Here is a 21,518-nt window from a genome sequence, read left to right as displayed (position 1 = left end):
CCAGAATAATAAACTGCAATTACCAGTCGCAGGATTTTTTAAAACTGTGTGAAATATTCAATTTATATGTATTCATAAAAGAAAGAGAGAGACGTTTGTTTTCAGTTATCCCTACCAGAGTTCTTATAAGACCTCAGGCTAAAGAATCATTTGTCAGTAAACAAGAGTGCTGTAGAGCAGCTGAAATCAGCTGCAATGGGAGGACGGGCATCTGAACTCCAGTGGCGAGTAGATCCGGAATATGTCAGGATTTAACTTTTAAGTTCCGCGGCTCTGTTAAGCGGAGACTCGTTTGTACATTATGTCATCTACCAATGAAAAATCCTGTTAAAGTTACTACGTGAAAGCATCGTTTTTGTGACACATGCTTGCAGGAATATCTTAGGTGAGACACATGCTACTGTCTTAGAAGTTATCGGTTATTGAAGCTATCTATTTATATCAGTGCTTTGTTTAGTTTATTGTTTCTTATACAAGTAGTTAACTTTTTCCAAACGAAAATGCATAATATATAATGGCGAATCCAGAATTTTTATACATTCTTTTTTCTCTTACCTATTTTAGAATTTAAAATAAGTTAACACAGCCAGAAACAAAAGGTAGACATGTTATAATATTAAAAAAATAGATACTCATTATAGCATGTTAATTTTACAAGATTGTTCTCCCAGCATTATTTAGGAATGTGTCTAAACGGGTCTATATCGTACTGAACGAAGTACAAGCTGGTTCGCTGTCACATTCTATTCGGTTTACGCGTATAGCACATTACAAAATAATTAAAGATGCTATCAGAAGCAAGTATTTTTCTGTAATCATTAAAAGTTTTTTTTTTGTTTGTTTTGTTTTTTTACTCGAAAGCATTATTTAATATATAAATATTATTAAGTCTTTCTCAATTAGGTTCAATATACTTAATGTAAAAGATTATTTATGATCACAATTTCTTCGTTTCGTAAAGACTCATTAATTTATTTTCAAAATTATTTTATTAGTTTATATGAGAAACTTATGTGTTTGAAAAACACACACACGTACAAACTGCAGTGCGAAAAAGGTATTTTTGAATTATTATCACACAGTCATTTTGAATATGTTTCTTATTGTGTTAATTATCAAAAGCCTGAAAATGTTACTTGTATCAAACAGTGGGATGCATCAACAAACACTATGTAATGATTGTCAACAGCTGTATTGTGTTCTTGGTAATAATCGTTCAAGTACAAAGATAAATAATGGATTTTCGGAGCTGTGTCCATCGCAAAGAGCAAAACCCGAATTTTAGCGTTATAAACTCTCAAACTTACCATTAAGCCACTTGTATCTAGATTATCATTATTATTTATCAAAGAAGAAATGGGTAAAAATAAATAATAATAAATATCACAAATACATAACCAAACGTTTATTCAGAAATAGTTTTCGAACGAAGCCTTCACAAAACTAAACACTAGTTGAATGCAAATCTTAATTCATTTAACGATTATATATATATATATATTCATATTAATCTAAAATAAAGAAAAAATTGAAGTAGCACCCGAATATTGACGTAATAATGACGATAAAGCAGGTCTCATAAACATGGACAAGCTACATAAACTGACCACAAAATAAAAGTGTTCGATTGTAAACATTTGTTGACAAAATATGTCTTAAAAGGCTCTTGGCGAAGTTTTGAACTGCTTGCACAGATCTGATTCAGAAGGTCCTTGATAAGAGCTCAAAATGTCAACCAAAGACATCTTAAGCAGATGTAGCACACAGAACCCTGCAATCAAGATTAAAAGACAGTTTTCTCTGCCTAAGTGTTCTCGGAAATTTAAAACGAATTCAATGAAGTTTCGTCTTCAACGGTGTTTTCAACCTGCAATCTTTAAAAAAAAAACTTGAAAGTCAACTTTATAATTTTAAATGTACTTTAGTAAACCTCGTAACACTCGAAAATTTTCTGGTGATATAAGATCGTTTGATTATATTAGACAACAAAAGATTTGCTACTGGATAAAACTCAAGTAATGTTGCTGGTATAAAAAATGTAGTCAGAATTTATCAATCGCCTCTAGAATTTGAGCTATATAGTATCTCAATATTTTATCAACAGTATGTGGAATACCATGCAATCAACTCAGTAAAATGTATTTATGCTGTGAAAATTAAACTTACTTGAATAGTGTAATATATATAAAAAAAAAAAAAAATTTAATAATTTCAAATATTTGCTGTATTTTATTCACGTAAAATTTAGAGTATATTTTTATATATGTCATTTCTTCTCGACATAATTGCAGTTAATTGCATCACTCTTGCTTCATTCCTACGCTCATTTGCTCCGCCCAGGAATCATCAAACACTTATGTGTTTAGTTTGATAGAACACTAGAAAATTCTCTTGACTGAGTATAAAAGCTGCATAGTCAGACGTCTCTTTCTTAGTTTCTTCTTACTCATTCAGTTGATCACTTCACCTCACTCTGCGTACAATTAAAACAAAGTCCGATCTTCTTCCTCACATCATACCCGTGATATAATTAAATTCTGCAGAGCTTTTTTTTTTTATATTTCAAACTCTAGTTCTGTATACATAAATTATTTTATATTTTTTTACAAAATTGTTTAAAATGCTGGCTGCCTCTAGCTCAAGTAAAGTCCGAGCGTGCAAAAATCACCCAAATATTTTTTTCTACATTTGTAGAAAATATAGTACAGTTTAATGAAGGAAAACATCACATACAAGTTAAAGGTAGATTATTACTACTATTTTGTGTGTAAAAATGGTGACCAAGAAAAGTATTATGTGCCACATGTGAGTTATACAGTTTGCACATCTGGCTTGATACAGTGGTTGAATAAGAAAAGAGCAAGTATGCCATTTGCAGTTTCCATGATATGGTGAGAGCCCAAATATTATCTCACTGACTATTATTTTTGCGTGACTGGATGAATATTCAGACAAAACTAAACAATACATTAAATACCCAGATATTGCATCTGCAAAGAAACCATGACTTCAATGACATTGCCTTCCAGTGCCGCATCCACCAACGAATTAGGAAACAGAAATCTTTTCCTGTTGTACCTCAACATGAACTGTCTCATATGATCACACAAGAAGATTTGAATGATCTGATTCGTGTCTTATCTTTATTAAAACAGCATGAAGAACCTCTTAACTCTCCTTTCCAGCAATGGTATTTATTAGCTCCAAGAACAAGAGCTTCAGTTTACCGAAGTTCCCATCAAAAACTTATTTTTCTCGCTAGAGCGTGTAAGATACTTTGTGTTTCTGTATAAATATTGACGCATTAATAGAAGAATTAGATACTGAACATCAACTTTTAAAATGAAGATTCTTTATCGACTCATCTAAAATCAGTTTGAAAGCTGTATTTTTGCTTAATGGGAACACTAAGCCATTTGTTCCTGTTGGTTATGCTATGAACATGAAAGAAACTTATGAAAGCATGTAGCTTATACTTGAGGCCATCAAATATGATTACCATATGTGGAACATATGTGGCGATCTAAAAGTTACAACACCACTGCTGGACCTGCAAATACTGTTGCATTTTGTGCCTTTGTGACAGCCCAAATGATAAAATTATTTCAAAAAGGTGGAATGACCAGTGAGAAGGAATTACATACGTGGGAAACAGAATATCAAGTATTAACCTTTAGTGAATCCTCAAAATGTGTTTCTGTTCTAACTTCATATTAAGCTGGGACTCATGAAGAATTTTATAAAAGCAATGAACAAAGATCGTAATAGTTTCAAATATCTGTATGACAAGTTTCCAAAAATCAGTGAAGCAAAAATAAAAGGAGGTAATTTTGTTGGCCAACAAATTCGTGAAGTGCTAATGCATGTTGATTTTGAAACAGTTCTCAATCAGAAACTGATTTCCTCTCAGTTCTTGTGTTTGTTATGTGAGTTTGATTCGTCTTTTTTATTTATATGCCGTAATCCGTATGTTTATCATTACCTTTCCGTTTCGTTTTCTTTAATTTTTATATTAGTACTTTGATTTTCCAGACGACAACAGAAGCACAAGTGTGAAAATGTATAAATATTTTATCAGAAAATTAGGAAAGAAATAAGAGCCTACGTACCACTGATGATGATCAGGAGCGCCATTTCACCAAAGGTTTGGGAATAGAGGTGCAGAAGAGACTGATCTCGCGTAATTTGCACACGTATGCTAACATTACAAGAGTAATTAAGTATTACTCACGTTACGAAAAACATTTTCTTCTCCTTAGTTGAATTAGCAGTTTACATTCCTGTCTGATTTACTAGCTTAGATTCGTGCACACGTAGGATCGAAAGAGAGAGAGAAAAAAACACACCATATTTTCAATTTTTCATTCGGATGTTAGAGAGCGTATCACGTGAAAATAATGTTTGTTCTAGAATATTCTCTAATATAAATAAACGAGAGGTTTTTAAATTATTTAGAACAAAAATTGGATTATGAATAAGGATGAATTGGTCAATTTTATTAGGTAAGGTACGGTGAATCATTCAGTTTTCGAATATGTTTTAACTATCGCAAATGTTTAGTTATTTTGTACAGTTAGGTTGGTTTTATGTTAGTGTAGTGCAGATAGCACAACAGTAGACATTAGCGTTAAACACGTTTTAAAGTGTATAAACCTGAAGAGAAACGTTAAGTAGAAAATAAACTAATTTTTTTTATTATTTGAATTATTTTCACCAGATAATTTCGAAAAATCCGCCCAATGAAGAAACAACATTGTAACAGTAATATAAAAGTTAATAAACTATAAATCAAAAATTGTGGTATCTATGTAACTAAAACTTTTGTAATATGAATGTGTAAATGCTACGTGTTTGCTTATGATTGTTATTCCTTTGTTTTCATCAGTGTTTCAAACTTCATTTGTAGTTGTTTGTTTTTTTAAATTTCATGCAAAGCTACAAGAGAGCTATCTGTGCTAGGTGTCCCTAATTTAGCAGTGTAAGTCTGGAGGGAATGCAGCTAGTCATCACCACCCACTGACAACCCTTGGGTTACTCTTTTACCAACGAATAGTGGGATTGACCGTCACATAAAAACGCCCCCACGGATGAAAGAGCGAGCATGTTTGGTGCTAAAGGGATTCAAACCCGCGACCCTCAAATTACGAGTCTTAACCCACTTGGCCATGCTGGGCCCATGCAAAGTGAGACAGTATGTTTATTAGGACTACGTGAAAAATAATAAACGTACAACTTCTCTATTTTTTTACTTTTGTGAAGATACAGTACAAATTTTTTCTCACCTTTCAAATTCCCGTCACACCAAACATGCTCGCCCTTTCAGCTGTGGGGACGTTATAAGTTAACGGTCAATCCCACTATTCGTTGGTAAAAGAATTAGTGGTATATGGTGATGACTATGTGCCTTCCCTCTGGTTTTACACTGCTAAATTAGGGACAGCTCTCGCAAATAGCTGTCCGGTAGCTTTGCGTGAAATTCAAACACAATATTCAATGTAGGAAAATCGCACATGTATACATATCCGTGGTTATAATACATGATTTTTGTAATTTAGTGTATTAGGAATGAATGATGCTTGTCTTATTTAATTTTTTTAACCAACATATTTTGCTTTGTTCTGATGTTTTGCTGACTAGAGTTATTATCGTGCTTGCTGCAAATTCCTGTGTATTTGAGTTTACTTTAACGTATTTATCGCTCAACAGGCTTTTTGAATTTCCTGCTACAAGATTCTCCTATCGTTATATCGTGTCGAAGTGCCTGAAAGCAAGTTTCCAGCTTAACAATACAAAAGTCTAATGATCGTTTGTTTAAAAAGAAAAGAAAAAAATAGAGAGTGGGGGAAATTCACGGTTAACTCATACACCTTTAAGCAGGTGGGTGACTCACATGAACCGAGAGGAAACAATTTTTTTCACATTACATAATATATTTCCATTTTAAACCCTTCTCTGGCCTTTTTTGTTGTTGTTGTTGCTGCTTTTCCCAGGTTCAACACCCATTGGATTTAAGGTGTTTTATGCTTCAAGCACGAACAATTCATACATAAAGGGCATATAATTACGTCGTTGCAAATCCAACATTCTTCAAACACCTAAACTCTAGATGCGATGGAAGATTAAATATGCTATAAAGCTTGTTAGAATTTGTATTGAATACATTAATATCGGATGTTTCTTTTTGATCTTTTTATGTACAAAAATAGTTATTTTTACAACCTTTTAATTCCTAAGGTTAAATAAACCACATAATATTTTTTTATATAAAAAAGCATCATGAATATCAATATTACTAAAAAATGTTGAACTGGTTCACGTGGCAAGTGTTAATAGTGCGTAAATTTGTGAGTTCCAAGTCTTAAAAATCTGGTGTATTTACGAAGTAAGTATCGTATGTAGCTGGTATTTCTCAGTAGACGTTCCCAATAAAAGTGTTTAAGCTTTATTATGGCCCGGCATGGCCAAGTGGGTTAAGGCGTGCGACTCGTAATCCGAGGGTCGCGGGTTCGCATCCCACGTCGCGCCAAACATGGTCGCCCCTTTTAGCAGTGGAGACGTTATAATATTACGGTCAACCCCACTATTCGTTGGTAAAAGAGTAATCTAAGAGTTGTCGATGGGTGCCTTCCCTCTAGTCTTACACTGCTAAATTAGGGACGGCTAGCGTAGATAGCACTCGAGTAGCTTTGCGCGAAATTCAAAAACAATAAGCTTTATTATATTTTAAAGTCAAAAAAATTGTTGTAAGCTAGTTTTTCAATGTTTTAATTTAGTTTCGTTCTAAAAAGAACTGATTAAGACAATGATTCAATATATTCATGAAAATTAAGAATCGTAAAGCTTCGTGTAATATATAGAAACTAGAGTGCGATATAAATATGTGTAATCAATAAGTATTTAGTGAGTTTATAAGTTCACTGAGAGTTACTGTATCAATTTATCTGGGCTTTAGTTAACAATGAATTAGTTAGCATGTTTAGATAATTATATAAGTTAGCTAAGCTTAGAAGTGAATGTAGCCCGTAGCAAACATTATTGAAGAAATAAATTAATTCGTTATCTTTACGTGGACTGAAGTTTGTTTTATTTTTGCAAAATAATCTAAAACTAAAGGAATCGGCCTAACTAAGAATATATTTCAATAATAGTATCTTTGTGTAATAGTATATATTATTACACTTATCTATCTCTCTTCTAGCGACACACATTGTTTCTATTGTTTCTTTCCACACCAATAAATTGGTAAAGAATAAAAAAGAGAGAAAACGACACTTTTTGGACAGTGAAACGTGTTTTTACTTCTAATATATTAGCACAATGCGCCTGAAAAAGAGTTACACTAATAACCAGGTTTGGATCATTTGTTTATTGTTTATTCTTCTTCAAAAAAATATTGTTTCAGAGTAAACAAAGGTTGCACATTGCCCGCTCCTAATTTTGAACTGATAAACTAAAGGGAATGCAGTTTAGTCAACAGCACCCATCAACAACTTTTATGCTACTTAGGAAGAATAGCGAGGTTCGACCGTCACTTTTAAAACGCACCCCCAATTCCAAATTTGGAGACTTTTAAACAATGATATGATACCATGTAATGGGGATCACATAACTTTGAATTTCAACCTCAACAAGCGACAAGTTTTGAGAACATCAACAGATGTTTTGACACGATGGGCTCCCTGCCAATACAGCGGTAAGTCTACGGATTTACAACGCTAAAGTCAGGGGTTCGATTCCCCTCGATGGGCTCAGCAGATAGCCCGATGTGGCTTTGCTATAAGAAAACACACACGCAAAACGCTAAAACATTAATCGCGCATCCTTCTAATTCGGCAATATATGACAACATGTTTCTGGTGTAATGCATCACTTGAACATTATTTATCAGAGATATAGTTATATTTAAAAAAAAACAACACTGGTAAGTTTTTGTCGTCCTTAGTCATTTTTAAGATTGCTGCATACAATATCAATAATAACCAGATTTTGTTTTGGTTATTCAAGTCACAAGGCAGGTATTGTTCATTCCTGGTTTAGTTAGAATTTCGCGCAAAACTGCACAAGGGCTATCTGTGCTAGCCGTTCCTAATTTAGCAGTGTAAGACTAGAGGAAAGACAGCTAGTCATCACCCCCCACTAACTCTTGGACTACTCTTTTACTAACAAACAGTGTTAATGACCGTAACATTATAATGCCTCACGACTGAAAGAGCGAGCATGTTTGGTGCAACGGGAATTCGAACTCGCAACCCTCAGATTACGAGTCGAACGTATTAACCCACCTGGCCATGCCAGGCCTTGTTCGTTCTTTCTCTGTTTCGTGTGATTGTGAGAATTAATCTGTCTGCATCTATTAACAATCGCTTTAGCTTTTCTGAATATTTTTAAGTTTTACAGACAATATTAAGGTTAAGGGTGGATGAGGCAGATATCGCCCACATACTGTTTCAGAGAGAACGCCATTTTTCATATTTCTATTTTCACAGCTACCTGTCTTGAACAGTAGTTTCAGAAAGCTTGAATCTTGCTATTTTATCTTCGTATTTGTTACACTTACTATATTCTGTGAGAGTCTGACTCTGTTGATATTTTCTGCTGTTACTAGCAAATATTTCCCTTTTTTGTCGTTATTTATGAATATATAATTTTTTTTCTCACAAACAGTTCCACAACTACCGATAAATAAATATGAAGTACTAATCATAGGTGCCCTTTTCAAATAAAACTAACACTATATCTAGTTATCGGTTTGCCCAGTAGGTTGCATAACGAGTTTAGTAGATTTAATAATTGGAGGTACTTAGGTCAATGTTCATCAGGTATGATAAAGTTTTTCAGTGTACTGAATAAAACATTTTTTGTAGAGCCGGATGTTGAAGACTGTCTTCCTTGTGGTCAGTAATTCAACATTGGGGACGGCTATATCTTAATTTTGAGGTTGTTGTTTTTATTACCTGACTATTTAATCCACGGGTGCACAAGGTGCCGTTCAGGTTAAAAATTCCATTTCTTTAAAATGTTAACTTTGGATTATGTTGGTGGTACTGTATCATTATGATAATTATAAAAAACCAAAACAGTATTCCAGAAAACACAGGATATAGGTCATTATAGTGTTACTAGTACAAACTTTTGGGTGTTTTCATGGTATGATCAATATCTATTTCCATTATATACAGCCACCACGTTTCCATGACCTCCTCCTCTCCGACACGTTAGCCATGCCAGACTCTTGATTAAAGAGAAATTGCAAATTACCAATATTATGAAATATATTCAGAAGTAATGGTAGCAAAAAACTTCCAGTCAAACTTTGCTTATTTCAGAATTTTAATTGATGACTACTGGTTGTACTGCCATCTGAAGATATGAATATATCACTCGCTTTAAACAAATAACCAGGTACAACCCGATATTCCGAAGGTCTATAGTTCCAAAGGATCAATATTCTGAAGAGCCTGTATTCCAAAAATTGAACCTAAAAATAACTACATATGTAGGTCTAATGATCATTCAGGTTGTTATCTAATATCTAACGCTAAGTTTGTATCTCTTTGTTTGCACCTTTCCTTAGACGTTTCCATACTTCTTGATCAATCAGCACATAACTTAAAACAATGATACAAGAGGACATGATGAAGGTCATAAGGGTATAGGTGTTGAACCCCCATCTTCTTTCTAAATAAATGTCAATATGTATGTTTTTGTGTTCCTTTTACGTTATCATATTTCTTGATCAGTCATCACCTAACTTCACACAGTGATATAGGATGGCATGAGGGCGATCATAAGAGGAGGGGTTTGATAGACATCTTTTCAGTATTGGAGCATTTATGTATTTTTATTGCACTTTTAATGTTTGTTATGTAAAGGGAAAAAATAGAAGCACATCCTATCATCTGTTATAAATAAATTTTTATTTCACTTGTCCAACTCTTGCTTCCGCTACTAATGTTATAGAAATAAACCATTTTCATTGAAATATGGTAACATTTTGTTATGCCTAATATATTGATAACCATATTGATAGTTTTCTCTAGACCACTCGCGACGTGAGTGTCTTATCAATCGTTTTAGAACCCACGAGAAACACACATAGTGATAAACACAATTTTTATTGTGGTAAACGAAATAATAATTTGATCTAAGTGAGATTATTTTCTACTTCCCGGTTTATTAAAAAAGAATATTATTTTCGAAATATGTGTAGCTGAATCATGGAAAACCCATTGTTAAAACCAAAGTAACTTTTATGAATTTAAATTTATAGGCCTGTGTAATATATTATAATGCTGGCAAAATAGAGTACTTAATACAATGGCGCTCTCTTAAGCAAGTACGCGAATTTTTCAGTTTTATTTTAAATAGTTCGCCCTGCAGATTGTCCAGATACTCTTAGTAGTTGTATAGGTGCTCAATAGTTCCTAGTAGTACAAGTTACAGAGGTGTACGTCCTTCGTTTGCGGCACCATCATTCAAAATGTAGCTATTAAACATCCATGTCGCCCGGCACGGCCAGGTGGTTAAGGCACTCGACTCGTAATCTAAGGATGGTGGGTTCGAATTCCCGTCATTCCAAACATGCTCGCCCTTTCAACCGTGGGAGCGTTATAATGTGACGGTCAATCCCACTGTTCGTTGGCAAAAGAGTGGCTCAAGAGTTGACGGTGAGTGGTGATGACTAAGTGCCTTCCCTTTAGTCTTAAACTGCTACATTAGAGATGGCTAGCGCAGATAGCCCTTGTGTAGCTTTGCGTAAAATTGAAAACAAAGCAAACCTGTGTATTTATGTATACAGTTTGATAAAGATTTGTTAATTTATTTTGTATTATAAAAATCAGGTTAATAACACCATGGTACTTCTGATAAGTTTTGCTAGATTTGTATTGTTTACTGTATCGAGATATTTAGATGAATCCGTGTTCGTGTTTGTCTGTAACTGTTATATTATTAAACCAAGCAACATGTCTACTGTAGTAACTTAAGTTCATTATAATAATAAATCAAATAAGTTGATGTGGGATTGAAAGTATGTTGTAAATCGGATTATGTAAACAGCTACCTACATACCTTCTCATAGTGTAGGCTATATAAAACGTTAATAATTACATGTCTCCTGACTATGTGATTTGAAATGTTATTTAATTAGAAAAAAGTACATGTACTGCTTCATATCGGGTTTGCGTCATCTAGTGGCAAAGCAAAGGCAAGGGTTTGAAAGGCCCCAGGGCAAGAGTTTCCTGTATTCAGGGTCACCTACCTATTAACTCCTCTCTCACAATCGTATACGCAGGATAATTTCTTTTCCATTAATCTATAATCTAGACCTTTTTCTCTCACTTAATCAACATTATTTTGAACGCAGATGGTAAGAGAATTTAGTTACAATCCGATAATTTCATGGGGCCTTTCCCAAATAGTAACACAGCACTACTAAATATTTTGCTTTGAATCAATGACGTGAGTAAGTTATTGAATGGCAAAATATAACAATTCGGTTTGTTCTTCTTATCTCCATATTTTTTTTCATTCAGCAAGCTTAGAGCTATCTTGAGACAAAATTACCCATATGCAATGAAAACAAATTGTCAAATATTATAGTTTCACTATTATTATTGGTTTTTTCATTTTTTGTACAGAAAAGCTAGTTTCATTTTGAGTAGTCCTAATGGATTCTTAAGCATGGACTCAGGGATAATCGTCTGTGTACCCTTTCGTCACTGCCGCCATCGTTGATATTACTGTAGTTCATTATTCAAAAAGCAAAAAAATTAATGACAATAATATTGTCTACTGGTTCGTATGGAAAATAATATTTTCACTGTCTTGCAAAGTTTAGGATCCAATAACAGATATTCATTTGAATAATTCTGAGCAACCCATTAGTTTATTTGTTCTTTACTAAAAATGTTGACCTACATAGAGAGGTCATCAGTTTTTACCACTCGTACTTTTATATAGCAATCAGTTGTCCGTCAGTCAGTCAGTAAACACGAGAATGAAGTTTCATAAGAGACGCTTAACGGTGCAATTTCAATCGTCGTGTGTTTCAGTAAAACGTGCGCATACCACGAATCACGAGAAGAATAGTGCACTTTGTAAGCTACAATACAGCATGATGTGAACTTCAAAAAGGTAAAAAAAATATTTGTTACTCTTAATTTTGGTTTTATTTACTTTTGAAAAAGAACACTTTCTTGAATTCTGCGGAAGTACATCTAGTGTATACTGTTACTGTTTTCTTTCCTCTTTGTAATAACAGGCGTTATTACTTTACATGAATGTTACGAGTTTTGTGGTAATGATATCAAAATGTTTACGTTTTTCAACGACTGCATAAGTAAAAAAAATAAAATAAACAATTAAATGAAGTAGTCTGTTATGTAATACTTAAAATGTGTTTACTGTAGGATATACAGAGTATGATATCCAGGGTTATAATGTCAGGTTAACCTGCTGAAACGTTGTAACCTCAGCTATCATGTTATGTATATCCGACAGAAAATAAATGTTTTTCAAGTAAACACTAGAAGGGATGCTTGTTTGAAAGTAATAACTGAAGTTAATGAAAGTGAAACAAAGGTGAATTTCTTTTCGGATGTATGTGCTTGAAATAACAAAACAATAGAACATTTCTCTCTTTTATGAATGTTTTCTCTTTCTTTTTTTTATTATAAAACGACTTTAATTTAGCAGAAAGAACGAGAAAACAATTTTAGAAATTATTAATTTTTAACGGATTATAATAATTTTAGATATTCTTATTCAAGCCTATATATTGACCGGTTTCGTGACGTCAAAGGGTATAATTTTACAGTGAAAGTGCAACAAAAACATTCAAATATACCGTTTTACCTTTCCAACAAAAGATAAATAATGTAAATTAAATGCACATGTTTGTAAGATGTATAAACATGTATAGTCAACCATAATATTTAGTAATAAGAGAGCCTTACATACATTTTTACGGTTTAAGATAGAAAAAAATACTGTAAACTGTATTTTAAAATGCGAGAAATAAAGAAATTAGGATTTGATATTTGTAGCCAAAATTATTCTGTAGATGTCGTGGTCATTTAAATTGTTTATGTGGTGTGTGTGTTGTTTTTTTTACACCATAAACTTTTATCTTTGATTTTAATGCATTAGATTTGCTTACATTATAATTTTGACGTTTTTCATCATTTTCCGTACAAACAGTATAAAACACATTACTGGTAGATTCCTGGTAATTCTTGAAAGCTTATAATACAAAAGTTTAAGTTTCGAATTTTGTGATGAGCTCCACTGAGATCACCGCTTGTGCAGCTTTGTACTTAAACAAACTGTATATATATATATATATATATATATTGGTTTCACTTTAAAGACCCCGCTAGCACAGTGGTAAGTCTAGGGATTTACAACGCTAAAATCATGGGTTCGATTCCCCTCGGTGGGCTCAGCAGATAGCCTGATGTGGCTTTGCTATAAGAAAAACACAGACAAACACCCTCACTTTAAAAGCGACATCTAGTGACGCGAACTGAGTAGTATTGTGAAAGATGTAAAGTACCAAAATTAAACTCTACTAATAAAGAAATTCACATTCTTAAAAAAAAAAAAAAAGCATACCCGCATTCGGTAATTAGCATTGAATTAAATTGGTCTGACCTATATGGATCTCAGCTTACCCATGTCCATTGCATTTATCGGTTTCGTTTCTAAAAAGGTTCTCTTAGCAATGAAAGTGTTTACTTGTATTTGGGCATATCCTTGGGGCAAAGCTGAACAGTCACATGACCGCACCGTAATCTCTTTCGCGAATTATATTTGATGACTGATTATTTAAAAAGATAATAAGGGATAATTATAATAACTTCTTTTAACCACGGAGCCAGTGGAAGCGATTTGCTGCCATCTACAGAAGTCTTGAAGTAAACAAAGAGGAAATATTGTGTGTTTTCCTTTGTTTTTTCAGTTCGTACCTGTGTTTTATGTAAACGTGCACTGAGTCCTGTAGACCTACTCCATGGTAGTAGTTATTGTTAACTGTAAATACCAAACATCTTCCCAGTGACCCAGCTGTGAATCAGATGATTTAAAACACTAAAAAGTGGGTTAACAAAAAAAAGACAACAAAAATTTTGTTGCAGCGATTTAAAAATCATTTTGTTTTTCACACACTGCGTATTTGTTTTTCACGTGCTAATTATTTCAGCTAGGAAGGTTATACAGATGTGCATATATACAAAATATTCTTACATGTTAATTTTGTTCATTGATAACGTGAATTTGAGGCGTAAGAGAGCAAAAAAAATGCCATCCTATCTACATGACATATTCTATTCAATGTATTCATGTTTTTCCACAGGTATAAGGCTTGAATATTTTGTTATTTAAAGCGACCAGCATATTTAACATTTAATATGTTTGAAAACTTAAGATGTGTTTGTTTTCCTTCTAAAATATTACATTATAATTATATAAGTGTTTAATTTTGTTTGTTTGTGCTATACCACGCATATCGAAAACTGGATGGCTAGGTGGTTAATGCACTCGACTCGTAATCTGAGGGCCCCAGTTCGAACCCACGTCACACCAAAACATGCTCGCCCTCTCAACCGTGGAGGCATTATAATGTTACAGTAAATCCCACAATTCGTTGGTAAAAGAGTACCCCAAGAGTTGACAGTGGGTGGTGATGTCTAGCTGCCTTCCCTCTAGTCTTACACTACTAAATTAGGGACGGCTAGCGCAAATAGCCCTCGAGTAGCTTTGTACGAAATTAAAAGCAAAACAAAAAACAGAAGTCCACAGACATGCCACTGTGTCCCTGAGGGGCAAGTGTTTATGACCGACAGTGGTCATGGCAGTGTAATGTGCGCCTAGCAGGAAGAAAATATGTGATCTCACCAAGCTCTCCGACCGGCCGGAAGTAAGAGGTGAAAATCCGGCAAAACCAGAAGGTCACATCTGAACAAAACTAATAGAAAGTGGAATCCTTTTGATGTACCAGTCTTACATTACGATAAGTGTGTTTTTTGTTGTTTTTCTTTAAGATTCCAGTCACTGCACGTCGCCCAAAGCCAAAGCACCACAGTTATGTGCGTGAGAACCAGTTTTTTACAGGAAGTAGCCACATGTAGTACATTGGAGAATATAACTTGTATGTACAGTGTAGTAATTGTATACTGTATTTAAAAGTAAAAAAAAAATATTATGGAAGGTGAAAGAGAGAGGTAAAAGCATTTTAGTAGACACATATATATAGAGCTATTTAAATATATATAGCTATTTAAAACAACGTTATTTTAATAGATACATAGCCATTCAAAACTTAAAAAGATGGACGCCAGGAACTTAATATTAAAAATTGCATAAATTTAAATACAGATGTATAAATATGCCCACTTACGAATTTTATTGTTTTAAGCTGTGAAACGTACTTTCTCCTGCTATGATTAATAAAAAAATCCCCAGGTCCACCTCGTGAAACTATGAACGCTTTTAATATACCTTTTTAATTTACGTGAGAATGGAATCTAACATTTAACCTTTAAATCATATACTTGTTTTTTCACAGTTTACAATAAGTGAGGTTTAGATATTGAGTTATTTTATGTTTTTGAGTGTTATAAAAAGAGAAAAAGGTGAAATCATTAATTTATGTAAAATACATAAGAAACAAAAACAATAATAACCGAAATTACTATTACTAGTATTATCTTTTTACATTTTTATGTGTGATTCGAAAAAATATTATAGGCCCAAAGACTAATAAAGTCATAGATCAGTGATCAATTTATGATATAAATAATTTAGACAAACCGACCCCCCTAGGTGTCGCGCAAAGTTTTGAAATATTATGTCCCAGAAGGGATTGACTGGTTGGCCCGGCATGGCCTAGCGCGTAAGGCGTGCGACGCGTAATCCGAGGGTCGCGGGTTCGCGCCCGCGTCGCGCTAAACATGCTCGCCCTCCCAGCCGTGGGGGTGTATAATGTGACGGTCAATCCCACTATTCGTTGGTAAAGAGTAGCCCAAGAGCTGGCGGTGGGTGGTGATGACTAGCTGCCTTCCCTCTAGTCTTACACTGCTAAATTAGGGACGGCTAGCACAGATAGCCCTCGAGTAGCTTTGTGCGAAATTTCCAAAACAAACAAACAAGCATAGACTGGTAGAAATTAACTACTGAACTCTATCGTTCAGAATCTTTTTCTTCAGATTTGAAATCCATGAAGTATGACAAAAGATACAGCTGTATATAACAGTAATGGTTTTAGTGTTCCCATCTTCTTCACAATCAATATCATACACCTTGTTTTATTCTAATATAATTCGATTTTTACCTCTTAGGACATTGTCATTCTCATTACTGTTCTTTCTCTACTTCCAGCATCATTTCTTTGCTTCCATTTAATATGATTTACTTTATTCGAGCATGAATCCAAAGGTAAGAAACATCCACAAACGTCACACTTTTCTTTCTTTCTATGTTTATGTTCTTGGCAAGGAATTTTACAAATTTCACTTATGAATATATTTTTCAATCAGACGAAAAAGTGTTTTTGTTTTGGATTGTATCATTGGATTACCACTACATAATCTGGCGCCTCCAATCTGTTTTTCGGCTCTGACGTTTTTTCACTATGGGTGGCTCATGTGCTAAAAGAAAATACTAGGGTTAAGAAATAAGTTATTTGACTGGTTTAATCAAAAGAGACATTGTTGTGTGTCAGCAGGTGAAGACAAGATTTTGATAGTTATAAGCTGTGTCAGTAGGTGTCGACAAAATTTTGATACTTTCAAGTTGTATCAGTATATGTCGACAACATTTTGATAGTTACAAGTTGTTTCAGTAGATACCGACGATATTTTGATCGTCACAAGTTGTGTCAGTAAGTACCGACGACATTTCGACATGATAATAACCAAAAAACAAAATAAAAATACTTCGAAAAAAGTGGAACGAGTAGGCGATTCTACTTCAAATAGATGAGTTGTACATGTTTTCAAATAAAAATATAATTCTACTAAATTAAGTTTTGTTTGTACAAAACAGAACGAACTGAACGATTTATAGAATATAGTACTGCAAGTCAAGCGGCTGAATTTGGTCTTATCCAGGTAAGAAATACTTTTGACTGCTCAAAAAGTATATTTTTTGCTTGAAAACTATGATTGTAATAATTTATGAAATATACTGCTTATGTTGGTACTTACAGGTAAGATTCATAAATATTTTATAATTTAAACCATGTGAGGCCGAATTGATACAGTTTAATTCAGTAGGACTAAGCTCTTTATTAAATACCAGTTAGTCTAGGTGAGGCAAAAATATTTCACAGATACCAATTAAATTAAGAAAAACTATAGTAATTGTTAGATATCAGTTGTACTATGTTGGCTACACTGTTCGTCAGATACCAGATGGACTAAATACAAATAAACTGTTGGTTGAATATCAGCTGGACCTAGTGAAACTGAAGTATTCACTGTTTAAAGTAAAACTAAATAATTATTTTTGATAAGCGAGTTAAAATACAATTAAATTGTTTAATTGGTGTTACACAAGCTTTTCCAAATAAGACCATGTTCTTATCTTAGATAATACTGTATCATCTGTTCCAAGTGTGGCTATAATGTTATAGTTAAACGATATTGTTTGTGTGTTTTTGAATTTCACGTAAAGCTACACGAAAGCTATTTGCGCTAGCCGTCTCTAAGTTAGCAGTGTAAAACTAGAGGAAAGGCAGCTAGTCATCACCCCCCACTAACTCTTAGACTACTATTTTACTAACAAATAGTGAGATTGACCGTAACATTATAAAGTCCCCACGACTGAAAGGATGAGCATGTTTGGTGCGATGGGATTTGAACTCGCGAACTACGAGTCGAACGCTTTAACCACCTGCCCATACTGGGCCATTAAACGATATTATAATGGTTCAATTTGTAATATACACATGCTAAAACTTCAAGACAGTACTTCATATAAACATACTTTCAATATTTCGGCGTTGATTTGACACACTGTCCTATGTATAATACAAATTTTCAAATTGGAGTGTCCTTATTACTTCCAATGAAATAAAGGGGAAAAAAAACGCGTATTATTTAGTCTACACGGATTACTGTGTTTTATTCTTCTGAGGATACTTAATAAAAGTACGGAATCCACATTGTCTCATTTCAAGACTTTTCCTTTCAGAGGTTTCAGTATTTTCCAAACCAGAGTATTCCAAGCTTTTGTGATCCACGCTCTCCCTTTAATAAATATGGTTTCTTGTGTTCCCCCCTATTTTAAATGATTCAAAGAATGAGTTAAGTAATGAATACAAATTAAAAAACTAAGTGCTGTAGTAACTATTTATTACACTCATTAATAAAAATGTATCAAAACACTTAATTTTACATTCTTACACGATTGTTCTAATCTCTCGTGTCCCCAAGGGATTATTGTCCTCTTCCCTCCTGCTGCGCGCACACTACAATTTGGGAAACCATTAATCAGTTCATCCATCACTTCTTGAATGCCGTAGTTCACTTATCAGAAAAAGCTATACCTTTGTTTTATTTATTTGTATGTGTGTGTGTATGTTTGTTTTATAGCAAAACCACATCGGGCTATTTGCTGAGCCCACTGAGGGGAACCGAACCCATGATTTTAGCGTTGTAAATCCGTAGACTTACCGCTGTACTAGCGGGGGCATTTATTTGTAAATGCTGCACATTTGGATAGTGGTGTAGGAAGGAACTGCAAAGTGGGAATACTTGATTATACATCCAACTTTGCAGTAAGACGACCCACGTAGCATATCGGTATGTCTGAGGACTTACAACACTAGAAACCGAGTTTCGATACCCGTAGAAGACAGAGCACGGAGCGCTCATTTCGTAACTTTGTGTGTAATATCAAAACAAAACAACAAACGATAAAATAAAACATTGTAACTATAAGGAGCTGCTAATAGCAGCTACCATGCTACCAAACACAGCTCCATCCAAGAGGGTCTGGGGTATGTCCCCCAGGAAATTAATATAATTATACAATTTACAATTGTTATACAAGTTTAAATATGTAAAGGTAGGAGTGCTACATCACCTCTGGTCCTGAAGACTCACACCAGGCATCGACGTTTGAAATTTAGCGTTATAAACCCTCAAGCAGTCTAATAGCGGAAAAAACTGCATTCCTGTTTATCAATAATCATTCTGTGAATAAGATGAAGTCATTCTTAATTTCGATGCACTTTTTATGCTATACATAATGACGAATAAACAATATTACGTGCAAAAACACGTAAATCCTCAGTTTTTAGCATTATTATTTTTATGGTTGTTTTCTACTTTAAAAGTTCAGTAAATCCGTCACTCAGCGAGTTAAATTTTAACACCGAAATAAAAACTCGGGTCACGGGCGTGTTATGAGACAAAATAATTTTTTACACCATCACGTGCTATAGGCGTATCACGAGGGAAAAGACTTACCCGTGTGACGTATAGTTTGTCACGTGCAAGTTAAAGAAAAGGTCAAGTTTCAGTTATTTTATAAGAAAGTCATATGGTTGCCAACTAGTAGCAATTTTCAAGTATTATGTTTAACTGTTTTTTGTTGTTGTTTTTTATTAGTATAATAATTTATTTTGTACCATATGTCCTTCATAAATACTTGGTTAGATAACAACATATGACCTCAAACTAGGAATTAATTATGTTTGTTTGTTTGTTTCTTTTGAAAATTTGCGCAAAGCTACACGAGTGCTATCTGCACAAGCCATCCCTAATTTAGCAGTGTAAGACAAGAGGGAAGGCAGCTAGTCATCACCACCCACCGCCAACTTTTGGGCTACTCTTTTACCAACGAATTGACCGTAACATTATAATGCCCCTACGGCTGAAAGGGCGAGCATGTTTTGTGCAACAGGGATTTGAACCCGCAACCCTCAGATTACGAGTCGAACGCCTTAACCCACCTAACTATGCCGGGCGAATTAATCATGAGTTGAATGATAAGGTCATTGGCACAGAGTCTTTCATCTGGTGATTTAGAGCTCTTTGAAGTCATAGAAAAATGGAAGGAGAGAGAGGTCAAAAGATACAACACACTTTTATGAAATGTATTTTAAGATATAATAGCTGAATTTTAAACGATAAATACAGTTCTGATTGTCTTGTTTCTTCTCTAATCTCACTTTTCATTTTTGTTTACAAAAGTACACACTTGTGCTTCTGCAACAGGCAGTTGTCGTCCATTCAACTTGAATACTCTGCTTAAACAGGCTTTTAAAGAATGAAAAAAATATTAGTAAAACACTGTGGTGAGAGTGTTTGGATATTGCATAATAATAATAATATATAAACCCACACACATATATATATCCATGGTAGAGTAAGTGTGTGCGCGTTGTTTAATTTTTCAGTGTCGTTTGACTGCAAGCGAATGCTACTAGTCATACCGTCGAATCTGTTTTTGTTACTGACATTATGATGAAAAACTAATGTTTACTCGTGACACCTGGAAAATGGCTGATATTTAATGCTGAATTCTAAACGTTTTTGTATTGTTTTAAAAACATAACGTAAGCTGCAGCTGAGACCAGGTGTCTATAATTCGGTTACAAAAGGCACAAACAACTAAGTTCGGGTGAAGGGAACAGGGAGGTAGAATGTTTGTTATGCACGTAGAGATAGGATAGGGCCATGAGTAGGACACGTGCCACTGTTTTCAAGTCGTATCTACCAAGTGAGGGACATGTTACCATGATACAAGAAGATTATATTTTGCAGTGCTTTATTGGGTTGCTGACAGCTGGGACAAACTGGATCGTTTTTTCTCATATATAGAGCTAGATTTGGGCTAATTTCATAGTGTTCACATTATCCCTATTAAATGCTAAAAAGGTTTTTTATTTTCCCTTGTGTTATTTTCATCTTTCAAAGCTCTACTCAAATAACTAGTTGAATCTAACAACGCAAAATGCAAATTTTTTCTTTATGTTCATTGGGCTTAAGATTTTGGCTAGCAGTGTGCGTGTGTGTGTGTATATATATATATATATATATATATATAGAGAGAGAGAGAGAGAGAGAGATAAATAGATGCACACACACACAATATCTACGTGTATTACAAAAAGAGATCCTTTCATATGCCTGTTACACCAAAGGGAATTAAACGTGCATATCCACACTTTTCGAAGCTTCAGACTGTTATTCACTCTGAGTCAGCTGGATCCGTTCCCACCCACTATCTTTCACTTCTGTGTGGGTGAAAAAAAAAAGCTTACAAGTCACGTGCTCGCTCTTCTAGATGGCACACGACTCTTGTTAGATGAAACCAACGTAAGTGCTAATAATTTTCCCAAAAGGTGCGTCCTTTACAACTAAGTTACTGAAATCTAATATGTTTTTAATAATATGTTAAAAACTTGTCATATATGATAACTTACCCATACTTTTATTCTTTAAAGAGGGGAGATAATAAGACATTTGGACCAACCTGTATATGCATGCACATATTTATTCGTTGATTAG

At 34.1% G+C, this 21,518-nt stretch overlaps 1 protein-coding gene across 1 annotated transcript in view; it reads left to right on the top strand.

Moving 5' to 3' along the window:
• Positions 1-16,714: 16,714 nt before the first annotated feature.
• LOC143253258 (TNF receptor-associated factor 4-like) overlaps positions 16,715-21,518 on the top strand; it is a 38,850-nt gene continuing 34,046 nt past the window's right edge. Inside the window, exon 1 of the mRNA XM_076506818.1 lies at positions 16,715-17,108. The gene's annotated coding sequence lies outside the window, so the exon portion shown is untranslated. The remainder of the gene's footprint in view (positions 17,109-21,518) is intronic.

The sequence above is a fragment of the Tachypleus tridentatus genome, chromosome 6, assembly GCF_004210375.1.
Source record: "Tachypleus tridentatus isolate NWPU-2018 chromosome 6, ASM421037v1, whole genome shotgun sequence".
NCBI classification, from domain to species: Eukaryota; Metazoa; Arthropoda; class Merostomata; order Xiphosura; family Limulidae; genus Tachypleus; species Tachypleus tridentatus.
This window is presented reverse-complemented; position numbering and strand designations above follow the sequence as displayed.